The 23,297-nt window shown below is 44.8% G+C and overlaps 1 long non-coding RNA gene across 2 annotated transcripts in view; it reads right to left on the bottom strand.

The window, feature by feature from the left end:
* Positions 1 to 23,297, bottom strand: part of LOC118149159 (uncharacterized) — an 89,612-nt gene that overhangs the window by 52,992 nt on the left and 13,323 nt on the right. For both annotated transcript variants that reach the window (XR_008477596.2, XR_008477597.2), the window contains exon 2: positions 21,391 to 21,481. This is a non-coding gene — a long non-coding RNA (uncharacterized LOC118149159). The remainder of the gene's footprint in view (positions 1 to 21,390; positions 21,482 to 23,297) is intronic.

The following is a 23,297-nucleotide window of genomic DNA, read 5'->3' as shown; positions in this document are numbered from 1 at the left end:
AATAATGCTTGACAGATTTTTGGAACTTTCTTCTGTCCAAAGGGGACCCTGGGGTTTTTAGTCTGGTGTGTAATCTCGTAACTACATGGAAGGAAAACAGAAAAGTACGAAGAGACATGATAAGGTGCCAGTCAGGCACAAACACAAGCTCTTTCGCGCCGGGTGGGGCTGGAGCCCAGTCTTCTGACCCTGGAGAGAAGCTGCTTTCTCTGCACTCCGTATCTCCTCAAACACTTGCCTGTCACTGCAGCTTCTTCAGAGACGAGGGAGCAGGGAGTCAGGATGGATGCTTATACTGGGGCGGTTGTAGGTCAACTGCAGGGATTTTTTTTTTTTTTTTTTTGGTGATAGAGTCTTGCTCTGTCACCCAGGCTGCAATACAGAGCAGTGCAATCTCAGCTCACTGCAACCTCTGCCTCCCCAGTTTAAGCAATTATCGTGCCTCAGCCTCCTGAGTAGCTGGGACTATAGGCACACACCACCGCGCCTGGCTAACTGTTTAGTATTTTGAGTAGAGACAGGGTTTCACCATGTTGCCCAGGCTGGTCTCAAACTCCTGACCTCAGACAATCTGCCTGCTTCAGCCTCCCAAAGTGCTGGAATGACAGGTGTAAGCCACCATGCCAGGTCAGGGACTCCTTTGTATAGTGCTTTTTTTTTTTTTTTTTTTTAAGAGACAGGGTCTTGCTGTGTTGCCCAGGCTGTAGTGCAGTGATGTGATCACAGCTTCCTGCAGTTTTTACCTCTTGTGCTCAAGTGATCCTTCTGCCCCAGCCTCCTGAGTAGCTGCAACTACAGGCATACACCATCATGCCTGGCTGATTTTTTAAATTACAAATCGTTCTATTATAAGGACACATCCAGACGAATGTTCATTGCAGCACTGTTTACAATAGCAAAGAGTTGGAAACAACTCAAATCCCCATCAATGACAGACTGGGCAGGGAAAATGTGGCACATATACACCATGGAATACTATGCAGCCATCAAAAATGATGAGTTCGTGTCCTTTGTAGGGACATGGACAAACCTGGAAACCATCATTCTCAGCAGACTGACACAAGAACAGAAAATAAAACACCTCCATGTTCTCACTCATAGGTGAGTGTTGAACAATGAGAGCACATGGACACAGGGAGGGGAGCATCACACACTGGGGTCTGTTGGGGGGAACTAGGGGAGGGACAGCAGGGGGTGGGAAGTTGGGGAGGGATAGCATGGGGAGAAATGCCAGATATAGGTGATGGGGAGGAAGGCAGCAAACCACACTGCCATGTATGTACCTATGCAACAATCCTGCATGTTCTTCACATGTACCCCAGAACCAAAAGTGCGATTATATATATTTATATTATATATATAATATATATAAATAAAAATATTAAAAAAAATATATATATAATATATATATATATTTTTTTGTAGGCAGGGACTGGTGGTTCATGCCTGTAATCCCAGCACTTTGGGAGGCTGAGGCAGGCCAATCACTTGAGGTCAGGAGTTTGAGACCAGTCTGGCCAACATGGTGAAATCCTGTCTCTACAAAAAGTACAAAAATTAGGTGGGCGTGGTGGTGGGTATCTGTAATCCCAGCTACTCAGTTGGCTGAGGCAGGAGAATTGCTTGTACCTGGGAAGTGGAGGTTGCAGTGAGCTGAGATCAAGCCACTGTACTCCAGCCTGGGAGACAGAGCAAGACTCTGTCTCAAAAAGAAAAAAAGAGAGAGAAAGAAGAGGGCTGTCGAGAGGGTAGGAGACAGATGGTGTGAATCGGGCCAGCACTTAGGGCAGCTGAGTAATATTTGTCACACCCTATGGACATGGCTCCCCTCACCCTCTTTCTGCTAGAAGAATAGGCTTTTCAAGGTGGAGACTGTGCGTGAGGGGTTTGTTTATGGAAATCTAAAGATTCAGTTCATGCAGCTGGTCAGGGGCCCCTTTCTCATCTCTTTCTGGAAACTCTTCCCACTCCCAGGAGCCCCTTCTCTTCCAAGAACCTCCCAGAACCTGGATTTCATTAAATACCAAGGAGGTAAAACACTTTTTAATCATCTGCAAGATTTGAACTCTTAAAGGCCCACATCCGTGGTGGACAAAATGTGGCCCCAGTGCCACCGATTGGTGTCAGGAGCGTGTCTGAAGTGCAAAAGCAGACCAGTGCAATGGCTCACACCCATGATCCCAGCACTTTGGGAGGCCACGGTAGGAAGATTGTTTGAGCTTAGAAATTCAAGGCTGCAGGGAGTTATGATTGCACCACTGCACTCCAGCCTGGGTGACAGAGAGAGACTCTGTCAAAAAAGAAAAGAAAAGGCCAGGCACAGTAGCTTACAAGGCCTGTATCCCAGCACTTTGGATAGCTAAGGTGGGAGGATCGCTTGAGTGTAGAAATTGGAGACCAGCCAGCCTGTGCAATATGGTGAAACCCCAACTCTAAAAAAAAAGACAAAAACTAGCCTAGCCTGGTGGTGTGTGCCTGTAGTCCCAGAAACTTGGGGTACTGAGATAGGAGAATTGCCTTAGCCTGGGAGGTTGAGGATACAGTGAGCTGTGATTTGTGCCACTGCACTCCAGCTTGGGTGACAAAGTGAGACCCTGTCTCAAAGAAAGAAAGGAAGAAAATAAAGAGAGAAAGAGAAAAAGAAAGAAAAACAAAGGGAGGGAGGGAGAAAGGAAGGAAGGAAGGAAGAACGGAAGGAAGGAAGGAAGGAAGGAAGGAAGGAAGGAAGGAAGGAAGGAAGGAAGGAAGGAAGGAAGGAAGGAAGAAAGGAAGGAAGGAAAAGAAATGCAAAAATAGCTAAATTGTTATTCAGCAGCAAGGATTGGAAAGCGTCTCTCTTCCCTCAGCAGGCACCGCTGGGCTGACAATGTCCAGGTAAGATGCCCTTGTCCTATAAAGTTGGGACAAAATCAGTATTCACCCAGCACCTCACAAGGGCCAGGCATGGAGGTCAACGCCTCTCTTTCACTGATGAATAAACTGAAGTTCAGAGAAGTTCAGTAACTTGCCCAAGTCTGCATGGCTAGGAGGCTGCACACTCAGCATTTGTTTTTGTTTTTTTTGAGACAGTCTCATGCTGTCACCCAGGATAGAGTGCAGTGGCATGATTTCGGCTCACTGCAACCTTCCCCTCCTGGATTTAAGCGATTCTCCTGCCTCAGTCTCCCGAATAGCTGGGACCACAGGTGTGCACCACCAGGCCCAACTAATTTTTGTATTTTTCGTAGAGGCAGGGTTTCACCATGTTGGCCAGGCTGGTCTGGAACTCCTGACCTCAAATCATCTACCTGTGTCATATTCCCAAAGCCCTTGGATTACGGGTGTGAGCCACCACACCACATGCCACGCAATCTGGGGTTACCTCCACGCAGCATTTGAACGTGGATCTGGTGTTCTTTAAAGCCGTTAGGCTCCTGTTGAGTAGAAAAGGGTTTTCAGACTCTTTGGTCTCAGGGAAAGTTCCCTTTGCGCTCTTAAAAATTATTGAGCACTTTAAAAACATTTTGTTTGTGTGTGCTGTATCTAGGGATATTTACGGTATGAGAGCATGATGTTGATACATTCTTAAAATATTAACTCACTTTAAACAATAAGAAACCCATCGCATGTTTAAATATAACACGTTTTACAAAAACATATGATCTTTTCAAACAAAAAACTGTAGTGAGAAGAATGGCATTTTTATTTTCTTTTGTTTTGTTTTGAAACGGACTCTCACTCTTGTTGCCCAGGCCGGAGTGCAATGGCCTGATCTCGGCTCACTGCAAACCTCTCCTCCTGGGTTCACGTGATTCTTCTGCATCAGCCTCCTGAGTAGCTGGGTTTACAGGCATACCCCACCACACCTGGCTAATTTTCTATTTTTAGTAGAGACGGAGTTCCTCCATGTTGGTCTCAAACTCCTGACCTCAGGTGATCCTCCCGCCTCGGCCTCCCAAAGTGCTGGGATTACAGGGGTGAGCCACTGTGCCCAGCCAGCACTGTTTTACATTTTTGCAAATCTCTTCAATATCTGGCTGAAGAGAAGACAGCTAGCTTCTCAAATCTGCCTTTAATCAGTTGCAATACCCTATGTCATGCAGACTCTGGAAAACACCGTCCACGTATGAATGAAATGAACGTGAATCAAAAGGCCAATACCATGTTAGGGCCGTCGTAACATAGTTTTGCCCCTGCAGACCCCCTGAAAGAATCTTGACGACCCCAGAGATTCCCAGACCATGCTTACAACTTTTTTCATTTAAATTTTTAAAAAATGTGTTTGTGTATTTAGTATCCATCTATGACATACATGAGGTATGTTAATAGAGGCATGGAATGTGTAATAATCCCAACAAATAAATGGGGTATCCATCCCCTCAAGCGTTAATCATTTCTTTGTGGCGCAAATGTTCCAGTTGTACTCTTTCAGTTACCTGAAAATGTACAATAAGTTACTGTGCACTGCAGTTACCCTGCTGTGCCATCAAATACTAGATCTTATTCTCTCTAACTATATGTTTGTGCTTATTAATCATCACCATGCGTCCCTCTCTACCACCCTCCTCCAGCCTCTGGTAATCATCACTCTAGTCTATCTCCATGAGGAGTTCAGTTGCTTTGGTTTTTAGATCCCATAAATCAGAACATGTGAACTTAGAGCCAGACTGTAGAGAGAACTGCTGGAATAGAGTATGACTGAAGAATCATCTTAATATGAGGGCTTATAGGTGCCCTTTAAATATTTTTTTTTAATTTATTTTTATTTCTTGAGAGATAGAGTGTCACTGTCCTCCAGGCTGGAGTGCAGTGGTGTGATCATCGTTCGCTGTAGCCTTGAACTTCTGGGCTCAAGCGATCCTCATGCCCCAGCCACTCAAGTAGTGGGGACCACAGACTGGTACTACCACACCCAGCTAAGTTTTAAAATCTTTTGTACAGACACGGCCTTATGATGTTGCCCTGGCTGGTCTCAAATGCCTGGTCTGAAGATATCCTCCCACATTGGCCTCCCAAAGCTCTAGGATCACAGGTGTGAGCCACCATGGCTGCCATCATTTTGCGAGTCCATCTTTCAAAAACAAATACCAGTTATGTCTACAGTCTGGCTTCTGCCAAGTTTTCATGGGGAGATTGAGAAACAGGCTGGAGAAAAGGGGGGAAAAGGAGAATGTGGGAGCCAGCCTGTGCTGCTGGAATTCTGAACTATGCCCCTCGGTCACCGTGAAGGAAGAGTGAGGTCGCTGGCTGCTTGTTTGGGATGCTATCTGCAGAGCAGCATGCCCGGCCGAGCCCCACCACCTGTCATCTGCCCAGGGCTAACCGCCCGGGACTCATGTCTGGCCTCAAGTCCTCTACATGGGTAACAGTATGGTAGACATTCAATCCAGCAATGCCATTAGTGGGTATATACCCGAAGGAATAGAAATAATTCTACCATAGGCCAGGTGTGGTGGCTCATGCCTGTAATCCCAGCTCTTTGGGAAGCCGAGGAGGGCGGATCACCTGAGGTCGGGAGTTCCATACCAGCCTGGCCAACGTGATGAAACTCCGTCTTGACTAAAAATACAAACATTAGCTGGTTATGGTGGCATGTGCCTATAATCTCAGCTACTTGGTTGGCTGGGGCATGAGAATCACTTGAATCCAGGAGGCAGAGATTGCAGTGATCTGAGATCATGCCACTGCACTCCAACCTGGTTGACAGAGTAAGACTCTATCTCAAAAATCAATCAATCCATCCAATCAATGAATCAATCAGTCAATCAATCAATCCATCTTTCTACCGTGCACATAAATTATTCAACCATGCACATTCCACCATCATGCTGAATTGGACATGTACGTACACACAAAGACACAGGCATGTATATGTTCATTTCAGCACTATGCACAATAGCAAAGATAGGGAATCAACCTAAATGCCCATCAGCAGTACTGGATAAAGAAAATGGGGTACATGTACACCATGGAATACTATGCAGCTACAAAATAGTGAGATCATGGCCTTTGCAGCAGCATGGCTGTAGCTGGAGGCCATTATCCTTAGCAGATTAACCAGGAGCAGAAAACCAAATACCACGTGTTCTCACTTGCAAGTGGGAGCGAAACATTGAGTACACATGGACTCAAAGAGGGAAGCAACAGACACTGGGGCCAATTTGTGGGTAAGGATTGGAAAACTAAGTGTATTATACTGATTACCTGGGTGACAAAATGATCTGCACACCAAACTCTTGTGTCATATAATATACCCATGTAACAAACCTACATATGTACCCCTGAACCTAAAAAAAAGTTGAAAAAAAGTTTTTAAAAGAATATGTGATAGAATTGTAGTCTCTAGGATATTCAAGCTAGGTTGGACTCAGAATGGTGAAACTGAGGCCTGCAGATTGCAGCCCAACCAGGACCCCCAGTACTGTTCCTCAGAGAGCTGAGATGGCACCCATGTGCTTCCTCTACCTTCTAACCCTCTGGACTCGATTTTCCAGGTTGGCAGATCCTCCAGAAAAACTGCTTATCCAGAGGAAACTCTGGGTCAAGGGAGAGGGACTTTTTAAATTTAATTTTGTTTTATTGAGCTGTGGTCTTGATTGTGTGGGAAGTAGTAAATTTCCTCTTCAAAGTTTCCTTTCTTGTTAAAGGATAAATTTGCTAATAAGTCTTTGTTAAGCCCTATCCTATGTAGCTGTTAGACATGCTTATCGGCACATAGTATCTTCTATGTCCTTGTACTTTAAACAAGGTATCTGTGCTGGACGTGCTCACAGGCATGTCCCAACTATGGCCTATGTCCCTTATCTGTTTAAAAAAGTTTTAAGTTATTAGCCAATCAAGTTTTAGTTTAAATTGTGAGGTCTGGCTCCAGCCAACGGAGTTCAGACACAGCAGTAAGGACAACCCCAAATGTGTAAGGAATAAATTTGTATGTTTTCCTTTGTTCATTGTACTTTTGTGGCACGATGGCTGGCGAGGATACCCTTCCTGCAGCCCAGGAAGTAAAAATTGCATTGCTGAAAGATCCTTTGTCTCCGTGCTGATTTCTCTTTGTGGCGCCGAGCACCTATTTCCAACAAACAGGAAGATGTTTAAACATGGGCTGTCAGAGCTGCGGCCTCAGGACAAAGCAAGAGTGAGAGGCAAAGCCAGGCTTAGCAGAGAGAGACACCAGGACCTCCAAGATGGGTCAGCGAACCCTGTTTAACCATATACACTAGAGAAGAACTTGGGTGGGAGGCCTAAAATGAAGGCCCAATTTGATGTGTTGTCCTGAATGTGAGAGTGCAAGCACATGAAAATCTGGCGGAAAAGTATTTGCAGCAGAAGGAATAGCCAAGGCAAACGCAGGAGCAGGAGAGGATGGAGAGCTTGCTGTGCACCAGGAGCTTCTGAAAGGAGATAACTTGAGTAGACTTAAAAGATCAATAAGTATGATGATCAATCGATAAGTATAACAATCAATCAATAAGTATATATGTACAGATTGGCACATAATTACGAAGCAAATGCCCGTGTGACCACCACTCAGGTCTATAAATAGCGGGTTTTGACCAAAGGAAGCTTATGAGGTACTATGTTGGCCTCTATGCATGGTGCCCAGGAGCCCAGACACTGCAGACAGGGCCTGGCGATGCCCTAGACCCCAAACCTGGAGTCTGAGCACTGATTAGCATAGCCCCGCTCTTACCACATTTTATAAGATTTGGATATTAACAACTTGTATTAGCTGCAGACCTGATCCATTCAGTAACAGGACAAATCAAAGTCTGTGTTAGAGGTACTGGGCTTGGCCTCACCCACGTCTGTCATGAACCAAAGCCCTCCTTCCCACAGCTAGCAGTGTGGGGTTGCCACTACTCCATGAAGGAGCTCACAGTCTCCTTCCCTTTTTCCAAGAGCAGGACAGTTTGCTTAAAGTCACGAAAAGAAAGAAAAACACAAAATACCCTGAGCCTTCTACAAACTCTGGTGTTCTTTAGAGCCACCCTCTTCCCTCGTTATCAAATGGTTTAACAGCTGTTGAGGTTTTACACTGTGCAGTTCACTGTGCTACCTGGTAGCCAGACAGAAACAGACAGACATGAAGCATGGGCACTCAGCATGAGAGGGTGGCTCTTGTGTCGAGCCCTGCTAGACTTCCTGCACTCTGGTGGCAGCTCTTCTGGACTTGTAGTCTTGACTGCGTTCATTTAAGTGCCCAGATCCACCATTGGGAGCTACAGCCACGCCCCCCAAGCTGTGATGGAAGAACACAGGCTTAGCTATTCCTCCAACCCAAAGCAGACATCCTACTGTAGCTGTATGACTGTGACACACATACGTGTACACACACACACCCACACACACAACCTTTCCCTACATGGGATTTCTGCCTTCAAGACCAGCTCCATTCCCTCCCTTTTACTTTAAGAATTTTTGGTGTTTCCTCTCTTACAGATAATGCATAAAAATGTATATGTATCTCCTGAAGTATTTATAGGTGAAATGATGTAAAACCTGGAATTGGCCTCAAAATGTCCCATGCTTTCCAAAATTGGAAGGCATGCATAAGTGAAACAAAAATAGCAAAATGTGGATAATTGTTGCAGCTGGGTTTATTATATTATGGTTTTTACTTTGGGGAATGGTTGAAAATTTCCAAAACGAAAAATTGAATAAAAACCAATCAATAAGTATATATGTGCAGATTAGCAAATAATTATGAGGCAAATACCTGCGTGACAACCACCAAGGTTAATAAATAGAAAGTTGCCAGCGCCCAAATATGTCTTTCCGTGATCTCTTCAACCCAGACATAATCATTAGCCTAGTTTTTTTTCTTTCTGATTTTAAAAATTGTGTTAAAATTTATGTAGCAAGAAATTTACCATTTTGACCATTTTTAGAGTGTACAGTTCTGTGGCCTTATATTCATATTGTGCCACCCATCTCCAGAGCTTTTTCCACCTATCATCACCACCCACCTCCAGAGCTTTTTCCACCTATCATCACCACCCATCTCCAGAGCTTTTTCCACCTATCACCACCAATCTCCAGAGCTTTTTCCACCTATCATCACCACCCATCTCCAGAGCTTTTTCCACCTATCATCACCACCAATCTCCAGAGCTTTTTCCACCTATCATCACCACCCACCTCCAGAGCTTTTTCCACCTATCACCACCCACCTCCAGAGCTTTTTACACCTATCATCACCACCCATCTCCAGAGCTTTTTCCACCTATCATCACCACACACCTCCAGAGCTTTTTCCACCTATCATCACCACCCATCTCCAGAGCTTTTTCCACCTATCACCACCAATCTCCAGAGCTTTTTCCACCTATCATCACCACCCATCTCCAGAGCTTTTTCCACCTATCATCACCACCAATCTCCAGAGCTTTTTCCACCTATCATCACCACCCACCTCCAGAGCTTTTTCCACCTATCACCACCCACCTCCAGAGCTTTTTACACCTATCATCACCACCCATCTCCAGAGCTTTTTCCACCTATCATCACCACACACCTCCAGAGCTTTTTCCACCTATCACCACCCACCTCCAGAGATTTTTCCACCTATCACCACACACCTCCAGAGCTTCTTCCACCTATCACCACCCACCTCCAGAGCTTTTTCCACCTATCATCACCACCCATCTCCAGGGCTTTTTCCACCTATCATCACCACACACCTCCAGAACTTTTTCCACCTATCACCACCCATCTCCAGAGCTTTTTCCACCTATTACCACACACCTCCAGAGCTTTTTCCACCTATCACCACACACCTCCAGAACTTCTTCCACCTATCATCACCACCCACCTCCAGAGCTTTTTCCACCTATCATCACCACCCACCTCCAGAGCTTTTTCCACCTATCATCACCACCCACCTCCAGAGCTTTTTCCACCTATCACCACCCATCTCCAGAGCTTTTTCCACCTATCATCACCACCCATCTCCAGAGCTTTTTCCACCTATCACCACCCATCTCCAGAGCTTTTTCCACCTATCATCACCACCCATCTCCAGAGCTTTTTCCACCTATCACCACCCATCTCCAGAGCTTTTTCCACCTATCATCACCACCCACCTCCAGAGCTTTTTCCACCTATCATCACCACCCATCTCCAGAGCTTTTTCCACCTATCATCACCACCCATCTCCAGAGCTTTTTCCACCTATCACCACCACCCATCTCCAGAGCTTTTTCCACCTATCACCGCCACCCATCTCCAGAGCTTTTTCCACCTATCACCGCCACCCATCTCCAGAGCTTTTTCCACCTATCATCACCACCCACCTCCAGAGCTTTTTCCACCTATCATCACCACCCATCTCCAGAGCTTTTTCCACCTATTACCACACACCTCCAGAGCTTTTTCCACCTATCACCACCCACCTCCAGAGCTTTTTCCACCTATCACCACACACCTCCAGAGCTTTTTCCACCTATCACCACCACCCACCTCCAGAGCTTTTTCCACCTATCACCACCCATCTCCAGAGCTTTTTCCACCTATCACCACCCATCTCCAGAGCTTTTTCCACCTATCATCACCACCCATCTCCAGAGCTTTTTCCACCTATCATCACCACCCATCTCCAGAGCTTTTTCCACCTATCATCACCACCCACCTCCAGAGCTTTTTCCACCTATCACCACCCATCTCCAGAGCTTTTTCCACCTATCATCACCACCCATCTCCAGAGCTTTTTCCACCTATCACCACGCACCTCCAGAGCTTTTTCCACCTATCATCACCACCCATCTCCAGAGCTTTTTCCACCTATAACCACCCATCTCCAGAGCTTTTTCCACCTATCATCACCACCCACCTCCAGAGCTTTTTCCACCTATCATCACCACCCATCTCCAGAGCTTTTTCCACCTATCATCACCACCCATCTCCAGAGCTTTTTCCACCTATCACCACCACCCATCTCCAGAGCTTTTTCCACCTATCACCGCCACCCATCTCCAGAGCTTTTTCCACCTATCACCGCCACCCATCTCCAGAGCTTTTTCCACCTATCATCACCACCCACCTCCAGAGCTTTTTCCACCTATCACCACCCATCTCCAGAGCTTTTTCCACCTATTACCACACACCTCCAGAGCTTTTTCCACCTATCACCACACACCTCCAGAGCTTCTTCCACCTATCATCACCACCCACCTCCAGAGCTTTTTACACCTATCATCACCACCCATCTCCAGAGCTTTTTCCACCTATCATCACCACACACCTCCAGAGCTTTTTCCACCTATCACCACCCACCTCCAGAGATTTTTCCACCTATCACCACACACCTCCAGAGCTTTTTCCACCTATCATCACCACCCATCTCCAGAGCTTTTTCCACCTATCATCACCACCCATCTCCAGAGCTTTTTCCACCTATCATCACCACCCACCTCCAGAGCTTTTTCTACCTATCACCACCCATCTCCAGAGCTTTTTCCACCTATCATCACCACCCATCTCCAGAGCTTTTTCCACCTATCACCACCACCCACCTCCAGAGCTTTTTCCACGTATCATCGCCACCCATCTCCAGAAGTTTTTCATCTTGGAAACCGAAACCATGTACACATTAAACAATAAATGTTTACTTCCCTTCTCACATCCCCTGTGAATCAGTCAGGGTTCTGTAGAGGGACAGGACTCATGGGACAGATGGATCTATAAAAGGGAATTCATTAAGGAGTATTGACTTACACAATCCCACAGTAGGCCATCTGCAAGCTGGGGAGGAAGGAAGCCAGTCCAAGCCCCAAAACCTCAAAAGTAGGGAAGTCAACAGTGCAGCCTTCAGTCTGTGGCTGAAGGCCCGAGAGCCCCTGGTGAACCACTGGCATGAATCCAAGAGTCCAAAAACCGAAGAACTTGGAGTCCAATGTTTGAGCGCAGGAAGCATCCAGCACAGGAGAAAGGTGGAGGCCAGGAGACTCAGCCAGTCTCGTCCTTCCACATTCCTCTGTCTGCTTTTATTCTGGCCGTGCTGGCAGCTGATTCGATGGTGCCCACCCCGGTTGAGGGCAGGTCTGCCTCTCCCAGTCCACTGACTCAAATGCTCATCTCCCTTGACAACACCCTCACAGACACACCCAGGATCAGTACTTTGCATCCTTCAATCCAATCGAGTTAATGCTCAATACTCACTATCACATCCTGGTGCTATGAACTGAGTATTTGTCTTCTCCACAACTCATGTTGAAATTTAATCTCTACTGTGGCAGTATTGAGATGTGGGGTCTTTAAGAGGTGATTGGGTCATGAGGGCTCTGCCCTCATGAATAGATTAATCCATTCATGGATTAAAAGATCAATGGGTACATGGAGTAATGGGCTATCACAGGAGTGGTACTAGTGGCTTTATAAGAAAGGGATGGGAGACTTGGTGTAGCATGCTCAGTCCCCTCACCATGTGACGCCTGAGCAGCATCAGGACTCTGCAGAGAGTCGCCACAAGCAGGAAGACCCTCACTAGATACTCCCCTTGACCTTGGACTCTTTGCCTCCAGAACTGTAAGAAGTAAATTTTGTTTCTCTATAAATTACCTAGTTTCAGATATTCCATTATAACCAACAGAAAATGGATGAAGACACCTGGCAATCACCATTCTATTTTCTGTCTATGAATGTGCCCATTATAGGCACCTCCTATAAGTGGAATCATACAGCATGTGTGTTTTTGTGACTGGCTTATTTTACTTCACATCATGTCCTCAGGGTTCATCTATGTTATAGCATGTGTCAGAATTTAGTCCCTCTTTAAGGCTGAATAATATTCCATTGTATGTGTATACCACATTTTGCTTTTGTGACAATCATTTCCTTGGCCTTTTTATTATTTTTCTACCTAGGTAGTAAAATAAACAATACATTCCTAAACAATACCATTTAGTTTTTCCTTTTATTGAGCTATGTACATGGAATCATATAGTGTGTGTTCTTTTGTGAGAAGATGAGAAAACTCGAGGGCATTTGAGAAAATCTGAGCTTGACTATGTTGGGAAGAGTTTTAGTCTGTTTGTGCATAAATGAGGAAATCTAGGCTCAGGGAGAGCCCCACACGAGGAATCGGCTAGCCTCCAAGTCCCTGGACCATCAGGACAGAGCTATTCCACTGATCTAACAGTTTTGCTCAAGACCACACAATCAGCAGCAGGACTGAGAAGAGGACCGGCTTGAGTGAACTTCACGAGGGCTATTGGCCATTGGCAGATTTGCACATGAGGCTGGCTGCTCAGGGTGGATTCAGTTCAAAGGAGTTTAGCTTGTGAAGGACCAAAATAATTTCTCCCAAGACAAAGTCAAACAGAAGATAGTCCCGGGGGAGCAAATCCAAGCAGCATCACAGGGAAGAAGGGCTAGTGATCTGCATTATAAAAATGTATGTAGTATATGACCTATGATGTGGGCAGACTGGATAATCACCCCCAAGATATTCATGTTCCAATCTCTAGAACCTATGCATGTTACCTTATATGACAAAGATTTTGCAGAGGTGATTGACTCACGAGTCTTGAGATGGTGGGGATCATCCTTGTGAACCCTAAGAGTAATCACAAGGGTCCCCATAAAAGGGTGGTAGATGGAAATTACAGAAAGAAGAGGAGAAGGCAATGTGACCAAGATTGTAGTGATATTGGAGTGTTATAACCATGTGCTAAGGAATTCTAACAGAAGCTGAAAGCGGCAAGGAACAAATTCTCCCCTAGAGCCTCCAGAGACAGCCAGTCCTGCCACCATCTTGATTTTGGTCCAGCCAAACCGACTTCAGACTTCTGGACTCCAGATCTGTGAGAGGATGTGTGTGTGTGTGTGTGTGTGTGTGTGTGTGTGTGTGTGTGTGTGTTTTGAGACAGAGTTTTGCTCTGTCATCCAGTCTGGAGTGCAGTGGCATGATCTTGGCTCACTGCAATCTCCATCTCCTGGGTTCAAGCGATTCTCCTGCCTCAGCCTCCCAAGTAGCTGATTACAGGTGCCTGCCATCATGCCAGGCTAATTTTTGTATTTTTAGTAGAGGCAAGGTTTCACCATGGTGGTCAGGTTGGTCTCAAACTCCTGACCTCTGGCAGTCTGCTCACTTTGGCCTCCCAAAGTGCTGGGATTACAGGCATAAGCCACCGCACCTGGCCAATTCATGTTGTTTTAAGCTACCGAGTTTGGAGTAATTTATACAGCAGCCACCGGAAAAATAATACAGATGTACCTATTGAGTATGTACAGTTCGCTTGAGATTAAAGAATCGATACATAAATAATTAAATCTACAGTTCATGTGGCACTTTGAGATGAAAGAATAAATAAGACCTTGCCTGTCCTAGTCTGTTTGTGCTGCTATAATGGAATACAGAGACTGGGTAATTTATAAAGAAATTTATTTTCTCACACTTCTGGAGGCTGGAAAGTCCAAGATCAAGATGCCAGCAGGTTTGGTGTTGTCTGGTGAGGGCTGCCCTCTGCTTTTGGTGTCTGGTGAGGGCTGCCCTCTGCTTTTGGCGTCTGGTGAGGGCTTCCCTCTGCTTTTGGCGTCTGGTGAGGGCTTCCCTCTGCTTTTGGCGTCTGGTGAGGGCTGCCCTCTGCTTTTGGCGTCTGGTGAGGGCTGCCCTCTGCTTTTGGCGTCTGGTGAGGGCTGCCCTCTGCTTTTGGCGTCTGGTGAGGGCTGCCCTCTGCTTTTGGCGTCTGGTGAGGGCTGCCCTCTGCTTTTGGTGTTTGGTGAGGGCTGCCCTCTGCTTTTGGTGTTTGGTGAGGGCTGCCCTCTGCTTCCGAGATGCGGCACTGAACACTGAACCTGCCAGAGGGGAGGAAGACTGTGTCCCTATGTGGTGGAAAGCAGAAAGGCAAAATGGGGTGAGCTCACTGGCAAGCCCTTTCATAAGGGCACCTAATCCCATGCCTAAGGGCAACTAGTCTCTGTCCTCAGGATTTGATCCCCTTTCAAAGACCACGCCTCTCAATACTGTAGCAATGGCAATTAAGTTTCAACATGAATTTTTGTAGGGGACAAAAGCATTCAAATCATAGAGTAGTTCCTGGTGTCAAAATGTCAAAATAGTCTGTTGGAAGGAAGGATATATCAAGAAAGACTTCTTAGAGGAGGTAATGTTTCAGCCCAATATAAAATAATGAGTAGGAGCGAGGCAGGTGAAGAAAAATGTACTTGCTGGCCAGGCTCCGTGATTCACGCCTGTAATCCCGGCACTTTGAGAGGCTGAGGCAGGTGGATCATTTGAGACCAGCCTGGGCAACATGGAGAAGCCCCATCTCTACCACAAATACAAAAATTACCCAGGTGTGGTGGCACACATTGTAATCCCAGCTACTTGGGAGGCTGAGGATGGAGAATTGCTTGAACCTGGGAGGTGGAGGTTGCAGTGAGCAGAGGTTGTGCCACTGCATTCCAGCCTGGGCAACAGATTGAGATTCTGTCTCTAACAAAAAGAGAGAAAGGAAGAAAGGAAGAAAGAAAAGAACAAAGAAAGAGGAAGAAAGAAAGAAAAAGAAACAAAGAAAGGAAAGAAGGAAGAAAAAAAGTACATGCCAAATAGAAGAGGAGCACCAGCTACATAGCGAGGGGCGCACAGAAGCTCTGGAAGTATCTGAGAACCACACACAGAAGGTATGCAAGCAGGAATGACACCCACTGTAAAATGGCTCCACGGAGACACAGCTGCCACTGCATGATGCCTGTGACTCAGGAATTGGGACTGGAAATTCAGCTTCCATACCAGCTGCAAAAATGACCCCATGTGGTTCCTGCTTCTTCACATCTCTTACTTACTACTTGGAGTCCAGGCAGGAACTCATGATCGGCTGAGCCAGGTCATGCATCCACGCCTAGCTGCAAGGGAATCTGAGAAAATTAGTAGCTTGCACTTTTGGCTTCTATATGCGAGGGGAGCTATTTCTCCAGAACATATTAAGAGGGGTCAGGTGCTAGGCAGCCCAAAAAGAATCCTAATGATCACGTCACTGGGAATGGCCATGAGAGGATGGACTTAAATGACATCATAGTCTTCCTCAGAGAGAAAGTGCCCCAACTGCTAAAGGAAATTCAGGAACTCTGATGTCTGGTCATTATGATTTTATTAACTCCCAAGGAGAGCCTTTCATTGCCTAAACAGAAGCTTTAGCACTGCAAATTGAATGCAGCTCTCTGTGGTTGCATAGTGCTTTACGATCAGAGTACATGGATGCTGTCCTTTGCAAACCACTGTCCATTACAGAAACAGCAGGTGTTTCAATTGCTACTTCTCTGATGAGCCCAGTCTGACGTTTCAAGTATTTTATATTTCAACCCAGAAGGCATTTGTTAATGTCTGCATCCTGAGCATTGCAGGAGGATGAAGAGATGATTCTGGGGGCTACTAATGCCTCACAGGGACTCAAGAACCTCTACAGCATCTGGGATTCTTCAGTCTTTGTTAGGAGGTCTGGCTCCTCTGCAGAGAAGTTCTCCCTGTTGCAGAATCTTCTCTTGTTTCCTTTCTGGGGAGATTTCTACAAATCCAGACACTTTAGAAAGGTTTCCATTTCCCAGAAAACTTGAACTCTCTCATCACTGTGATTGTTACAATAATTTTTTTTTTTTTGCTCAGCAAGGTCATAGCTTCCCTTCACCAAATGCCACAACAGCTTTTTGAAGGTATATATAATTCACGGTATGTTTAATAGCTGTATATGATCTATAATAATTCACGGTTTATAGATGAGAAAATGGAGACTTCTCCAAGTAATAAGGGACTTCTCCATGTTTGGGGTAGAGAGGGAGCCACGATGAAAACCCAGGTTGTCTGATACCTCAGTGTGCTCCTCTCTCTCAACATATATATCTTGTAGTTAGCCTTAACTTGGCTCACTCTCAAGAGAGGTAGGAGAGCTTCACACTTTAGACCAGGGGTGTCCAAATCTTTCAGCTTCCCTGAGCCACGTTCAAAGAATAATTGTGTTGGGCCACACATAAAATACCCTAACACTGACGAAAGCTGATGAGCTCAAAAACAAAAAATAAGAAACGCAAAAAAAGCCCTCATTGTAATAATTACTTTTTGAGGCAGATTCTCTTTATTTATTTATTTTTTTTTTTGAGACGGAATTTCGCTCTTGTTACCCAGGCTGGAGTGCAATGGCATAATCTCAGCTCACCGCAACCTCCGCCTCCTGGGTTCAGGCAATTCTCCTGCCTCAGCCTCCTGAGTAGCCGGGATTACAGGCGCCACCGTGCCCAGCTAATTTTTTTTTGTATTTTTAGTAGACACAGGGTTTCACCATGTTGACCAGGATGGTCTCAATCTCTTGACCTTGTGATCCACCGCCTCAGCCTCCCAAAGTGCTGGGATTACAGGCTTGAGCCACCGCGCCTGGGTCTCATGTTTTAAGAAAGTTTACAAATTTGTGTTAGGCCGCATTCAGAGCCATCCTGGGCTGCCCGTGGCCTGTGGGCTGCGGGTTAGACAAGCTTGCTTAAGACCTTACTGTAGTGATATTAAAGGAAACTCTAGGAGGTGGTGAAGAAATGCAAGAGTTTGAGGCAACTGAAGACTCCGGTTTGCCCGTCTGAGAAATAGAAGCATCTGCTGTGTGGTGAAAAGGGTCACCTTCCATGTTTGAGACTTGGGACAGAGTGACAGCATCCCCTAAGTTCTGAGCGGCAGTAGCATCCACAGCTCTGAGAAGTCAGATCCCTGTACTACAGGATAGGAGTTGATCAGCAGAGAAAGGAACAGGGCACAGTCAAGGGCTGGGACCAACAAGTCCAGGAGTTTGCCTGGGGTACCATCAGCCATGAGGACTTGACTCAGTCGAGCTGGAGGGGATCTATGCTGATGCCCTTGGGCAAGAAGGCATCATGAGCCCTCTGGCCCCTGCAAAGTGGTGGCTTGGCATTTGGGTAACTCTGTTCCCTGTCCCGTTTGTCCATAAAGACATATGGGCAGCATTTCTGCTGCGTTGCTTGCTTTTTTTTTTTTTTTTGGAGACAGTCTCACTCCCTTGGCCTCCCAAAAGGCTGGAGTACAGTGGCGTGAGCTCGATTCACTGCAACCTCCACCTGCTGGGTTCAAGCAATTCTCCTGCCTCAGTCTCCCTACTAGCTTGGACTACAAACATGCATGCAATGCCCGGCTAATTTTTTTGTACTTTATGTAGAGACAGGGTTTCACCATGCTGGCCAGGCTGGTCTTGAACTCCTGACCTCATGATCTGCCTGCCTTGGCCTCCCAAAGTGCTGGGATTACAGGCGTGAGCCACCGTGCCTGGCTGCTTGCATTTTTATCTTGGCTACTCTCCCTCAATGGTGATCGCCACTTGACCCCTCTCAGACATAATCATTAGTGCTGTGGGGAGTGGTTATTAATATCTCAGAGTTGTCACATGGTTAATTTAGAGGAGATAAACAGCTTTGCAGCTTTCATCTTCTCCAAATAAGAGATAGAAAAACAAAATTGCAGGCACCAAAATAGATATTTCTGGATAACAGCGTCTAACATGAGAATGATGCTGAGATTTTTCATTTATTTTATACGCTATGAAGTCAAATCATTTACAGGCAAAAACAAACACACTATTGAATTAAAGAAAAAAAGCACCCAGATTATTTTAAAATGATAACTCTTTATATGTATCTGGCAAAACTAGTTGAGCTGAAAAAAAATTTAGCAGGGAGTGGGGAACATGATGGCTTCTGTGTTTCGGAAGATGCTGGGCTGGGATAGATGGTCTTCACTGGGTTTTGAACCGGCCCATTGCATGCACATCATTTCAACCCTCAGTTTACCCTTTGGCCAGTCAACTCATCACCTGGCAACAAGCTGGGTACAAAAGAATATGGCAGGATGTAAGAGTCTCGGCTTGCAAAATCAACACCATCTCATGCCAGTCAGGATGGCTATCATTAAAAAGTTTCAAAGTAACTGAAGTTGGCAGGGCTGCAGAGAAAAGGAAACACTCATACACTATGGATAGGATTGTAAATTAGTTCGGCCTCTGTGGAGAGTAGTTTGGAGATTTCTCAAAGAACTGAAAATGGAATTACCTTTTGACCCAGCAATCCCATTACTGGGTGTCTACTGCCCCCACCCCACTGCAAAATTAAATTGTTCTACCAAAAAGACACCTGCACTCACATGTTCCTCACAGCACTATTCACAATGGCAAAGGCATGGCATCAACCTAGGTGCCCATCAATGGTGGACTGCATAATGAAGATGTGGTACATGCATGTTGAGATTTACTCAGGGTGGCTGGCAAAATATTATGGAAAATATTAGGGAAAGTTATAGATTACAGTCCCAAACCTTTTGGAAGGCCAAAAGGTTTTATTGGGACAGGCTGAAGGCAGTCGTTTCATTACATTAGCATAGGAAAAGATAGAGATGATAAGAGGCTTTCCCAGGGAAGTCTGTTTACCCCACATCCCTTTGTCTCTACCCCAACTGTTTACTCATGTAAACTTTGTGCTGGATGGGCCTCTCAAGGCGAGATCAAAGGGGAATTACCTGTTAACAGGTAATTTACTGTGGGCCTGGAACCTAACGCTTTTATCATTCATATAACCACTCTTTTAACCATGTTAATTATCCACAAGTGCGTTTAGTTAGAACCTCTGTTGTAAAATTCATACTGAATAAATGTAACAATGGAGAGGGAGTCTGGAGTGATTTGTTGCATTTCACACTCTGAAAGCAGCCAACGGCCATCTCTAGCCCACTTGTATCACTGCAGTGGTGTGAGAGTACATTCACTCATCTGTCATTCAGTCAGGGTCTGCAGGTGAGACTTCTGCTGGTGGTGGTCAATGTCTCATATAAACACCATGGAATACTATGCAACCATAAAAAAGAGCAAAATCATATCCTTTGCAGCAACATGGATGCAGCTGGAGGCCATTATCTTAAGTGAATTAACACAGAAACTAAAAACCAAATACTGCATGTTCTCATTTATAATTAGGAGCTAAACACTGGGTATTCTTGGACATAAAGATAGGAACAACAGAAACTGAGGGCTCCAAAAAGGAGGGAGGGTGAGAAGCAAGGGTTGAAAAACTGCCTATTAGGTACTGTGTTCACTATTGGGTAACAGGTTCCATGGAAGCCCAAACCTCAGCATCACACAATATACCCATGTAATAAACCTGCATGTGTACCCCATGAATCTAAAATTAAAACTTTATAAAAGGATGGTGGCATGTGGAAGGAGCCCTGATCCATTACCTGCTAGTATAAATGTCTAGGCTTGTCCTTTGACCCTTGTATGTCTTTGTTGCCAAAGGGGAGAATATCTTTCCCCCGCAGAGATGAATCAATGCACACGTGCTATGTAAATGCACAAATAACCCACATGAATTTGTTATTTCTCATTAGTGTGGTGGCCTCCCTGTTCTTTCTGTTCACAGCTTGCTGCCTTTAGCACCGTGGACCACTTAACCCATCTGATCCCATTTGTTTCCTGGGAAAATAATTTATTCATCAAAATGAGAGAAAGAACAGCTAGGGCCAGAGAGATACCAATAGGAAGCAAACAGGTATTGAACTGTTGATTCATTTCTGAAACTAAAGATGGACGTGGTTCCGTTTTAAACACAGTGTTTCTGGGTCAGGAAACAGAAATAATTGCTGTCTTATTATTTCTAGCTTTCTCTATATGAATGCGATGTGTTCCAGAGGACTCAGTTTAGCAGAGCAGACAGAGGAGGACTTTTGTGGGTATCTGGGTTCTGCGGGCATCCTGTGATCTGTGCAGTGTGCAAAAGCCATTAGCAGTCCACACCACGGCAGGCTTGTATAATCACCTCTCCAGGGTCTTAGCTGAAAGTCTTGAGATGTGAGTCCCTGTTTTAGACTGGCTCACTAAGAGCCAATTCTGCCAGAGCAGATTAAAGGTGTGAGTGGTAAAACAAATCTCTTCCTCTTTTAAAGCCATCTTATCCTTGCCTTTTGAAGATGACATGGCTAAGCTACAGCCACCAGCATGTAAACTAGAAGCTGTTTCTCAGGGGCAGAGAGGGATTTATCCTGTTTCATCCATACGTTCTGGTCTACGGCTTACGCAACGATTCTCAGGCACTTGGCCAAGTTCAGAGGACTGGGACTCAGCAAACTGGCTGAGAAAGGAAGCGACACTTGTTGGGCTAGTCAAATCCCAGAGGTGGAGGCAAAGATAGGGAAATGGGAGGGCCCTTGGAGGAAATGCTATCTAGCCTTGCTTGATGGCAAAGCTCTCATAACCGGTCATTTTAATAACGGCAGTTTTTCATCAGTGGCACCACCCTTCCATTTAACAACATTCTTAGCACTTGCTTTAGGGAGAATGCTAATAGGATTAAGGAATAGAGGGAGACACCAGGGTGCTATGGACGGCACAAGACAGTCAGGATTCAAGAAATATGGCGAAGCACAGTGGTTCATACCTGTCATCTCAGCACTTTGGGAGGCCAAGGTGGGAGGATTGCTTGAGTCCAGGAATTTGAGTCCAGCCTGGGCAACACAGCAAGACCCTGTCTTTAAAAAAAATAAATATTTTTTATTGTCATCTTCAAAAGGCAATAAATAAATAAATATTTTAAAAGGAAATATAAATAGGTAGATAAGCAAACACACACATATATACTCTCTCTCTCACACTGGCCGTGCCTCATTCTATCATTCTACAAAAAGGCTTTGAGAAGGCTTCCAAGAATATCATCATTCTTATAAATAGGAAAATAGTGTCAAATTCTGGCATATGACATATATGTAGAAAATTTAGAAATAATAGAGGGACACATCTAGTTGAAATCCAAGAATTTCATATAATTCCATCAGGCAAAAGGATAGGTATTAAAACTAAAATTGAGGAGAGAGTCCTGGCCACCAAAAGGAAATGAAAAATACAATTTATTATTACAAATACTCATTGTTCCTCTTCTTCCTCCCTGAAAGTACATATATATATATATATATTTTGGAACAAAAAGATTTTTTAATTATAAGAAAATACTCTATACATCTTTATTGTTAAATGTAACACAATAGCATAAGAAAATATGAAACTCATTGATAAAGGTAAGTGCATATACAAATATATATGGACTACTATATTACTATATAATACTAAAATGGTGGTGGTTAAATCCCATTTCATTCTAGCATAAAAGTGAAAAGATAAAAGAATTAAAATAACTATACTTTAATATATGTGTATGAATACACAGTATAAATAGATGTTAATTGTGACATCAATAACACAGTGTGGTGAGAGATAATTAAAACTGTAGAGTTTTTGTATATGATTGAAGTTGTTATCAGCTCAAAACAGCCTTATAATTATAAAGTATTTTATGTAAGCCTCATGGTAACCACAAAGGAAATACCTATAGAAGTTTACACAAGGCCGGGGGCAGTGGTTCATGTGTGAAAGTATATTAATTCTTCAGGATGAACCAAAATTTGCTAGACCAGTGAGTTTAAAACTTTCTCTTTGACATGGGGCTTCCCAGAAAGGACAAAGCAGCAGCTTCAGTATCATGTGTACAGCACTGCAGCAGTGAGTTTTGGAGTGGGTCCTTCTACCATTCCTCAGTGTGAGTAGAGAGGCCATTTAGGAAAATCTCTTCTGTTGCAGGAGCGGAACAATATACACCTTCTCAATGATTGGGTCTAGTGCTCTTCAGGCTTTGATGTGGATCAGAATTACTTGGGCAACTTTTTTTTTTTTCCTTAAATATAGATTCTTTGGCCCCTTGTTAGAGTCAGAGTGAGCAAATTGGCGTGGGCATCTGTGTTTTTAATAATCTCCCTAGTGATCCTTGCACCCGCCCAAGACTGAAAACTCTTGGTCTGTTTGGATGCCAGAACTCTGAAAGCCTTGCTATGCCCCTGGGTCCACCAGCTGGCATTCCGCACTGGGGGAATTCTTTTCAGATTTGCTTAACTTAACGTGTTAAGATACATTAGGCAATTGCTTGCAGGGATGCCCCACTGGACTTTCCCAAGTAAACAACCAAATCAATGATCTCCAGACATTTAAAGCTTGATTTTTACATACCAGATCAGCAAGTACAGGGAAACCTCCCCCATGTCTTGAGTTTTAGCAGATTTCAATTGCATAGCATGAATTAAAGTTGTATTCATTAAACACCAGGAATGTAACTATGTTTGGGAAGATGTAAGTGCCTTCCCCTGTGGCTAGGAAGAAAGGCATATTAGAATCTCCACTGGATTCATTCGCCTTTCTCATTGTCACTTTTCCCTTCCCAGGGTGTTTTGTTTGTGTCTATATGAGGCTCCCAGTTCAGCAATGTTGATGAAATGACCGGTTGAAAATGAGTCACTTTGG

This window comes from Callithrix jacchus, chromosome 2, assembly GCF_049354715.1.
Source record: "Callithrix jacchus isolate 240 chromosome 2, calJac240_pri, whole genome shotgun sequence".
Taxonomy (NCBI): domain Eukaryota; kingdom Metazoa; phylum Chordata; class Mammalia; order Primates; family Cebidae; genus Callithrix; species Callithrix jacchus.
The sequence above is the reverse complement of the archived record's forward strand: the minus strand, read 5'-3'. Positions and strand labels throughout refer to the sequence as shown.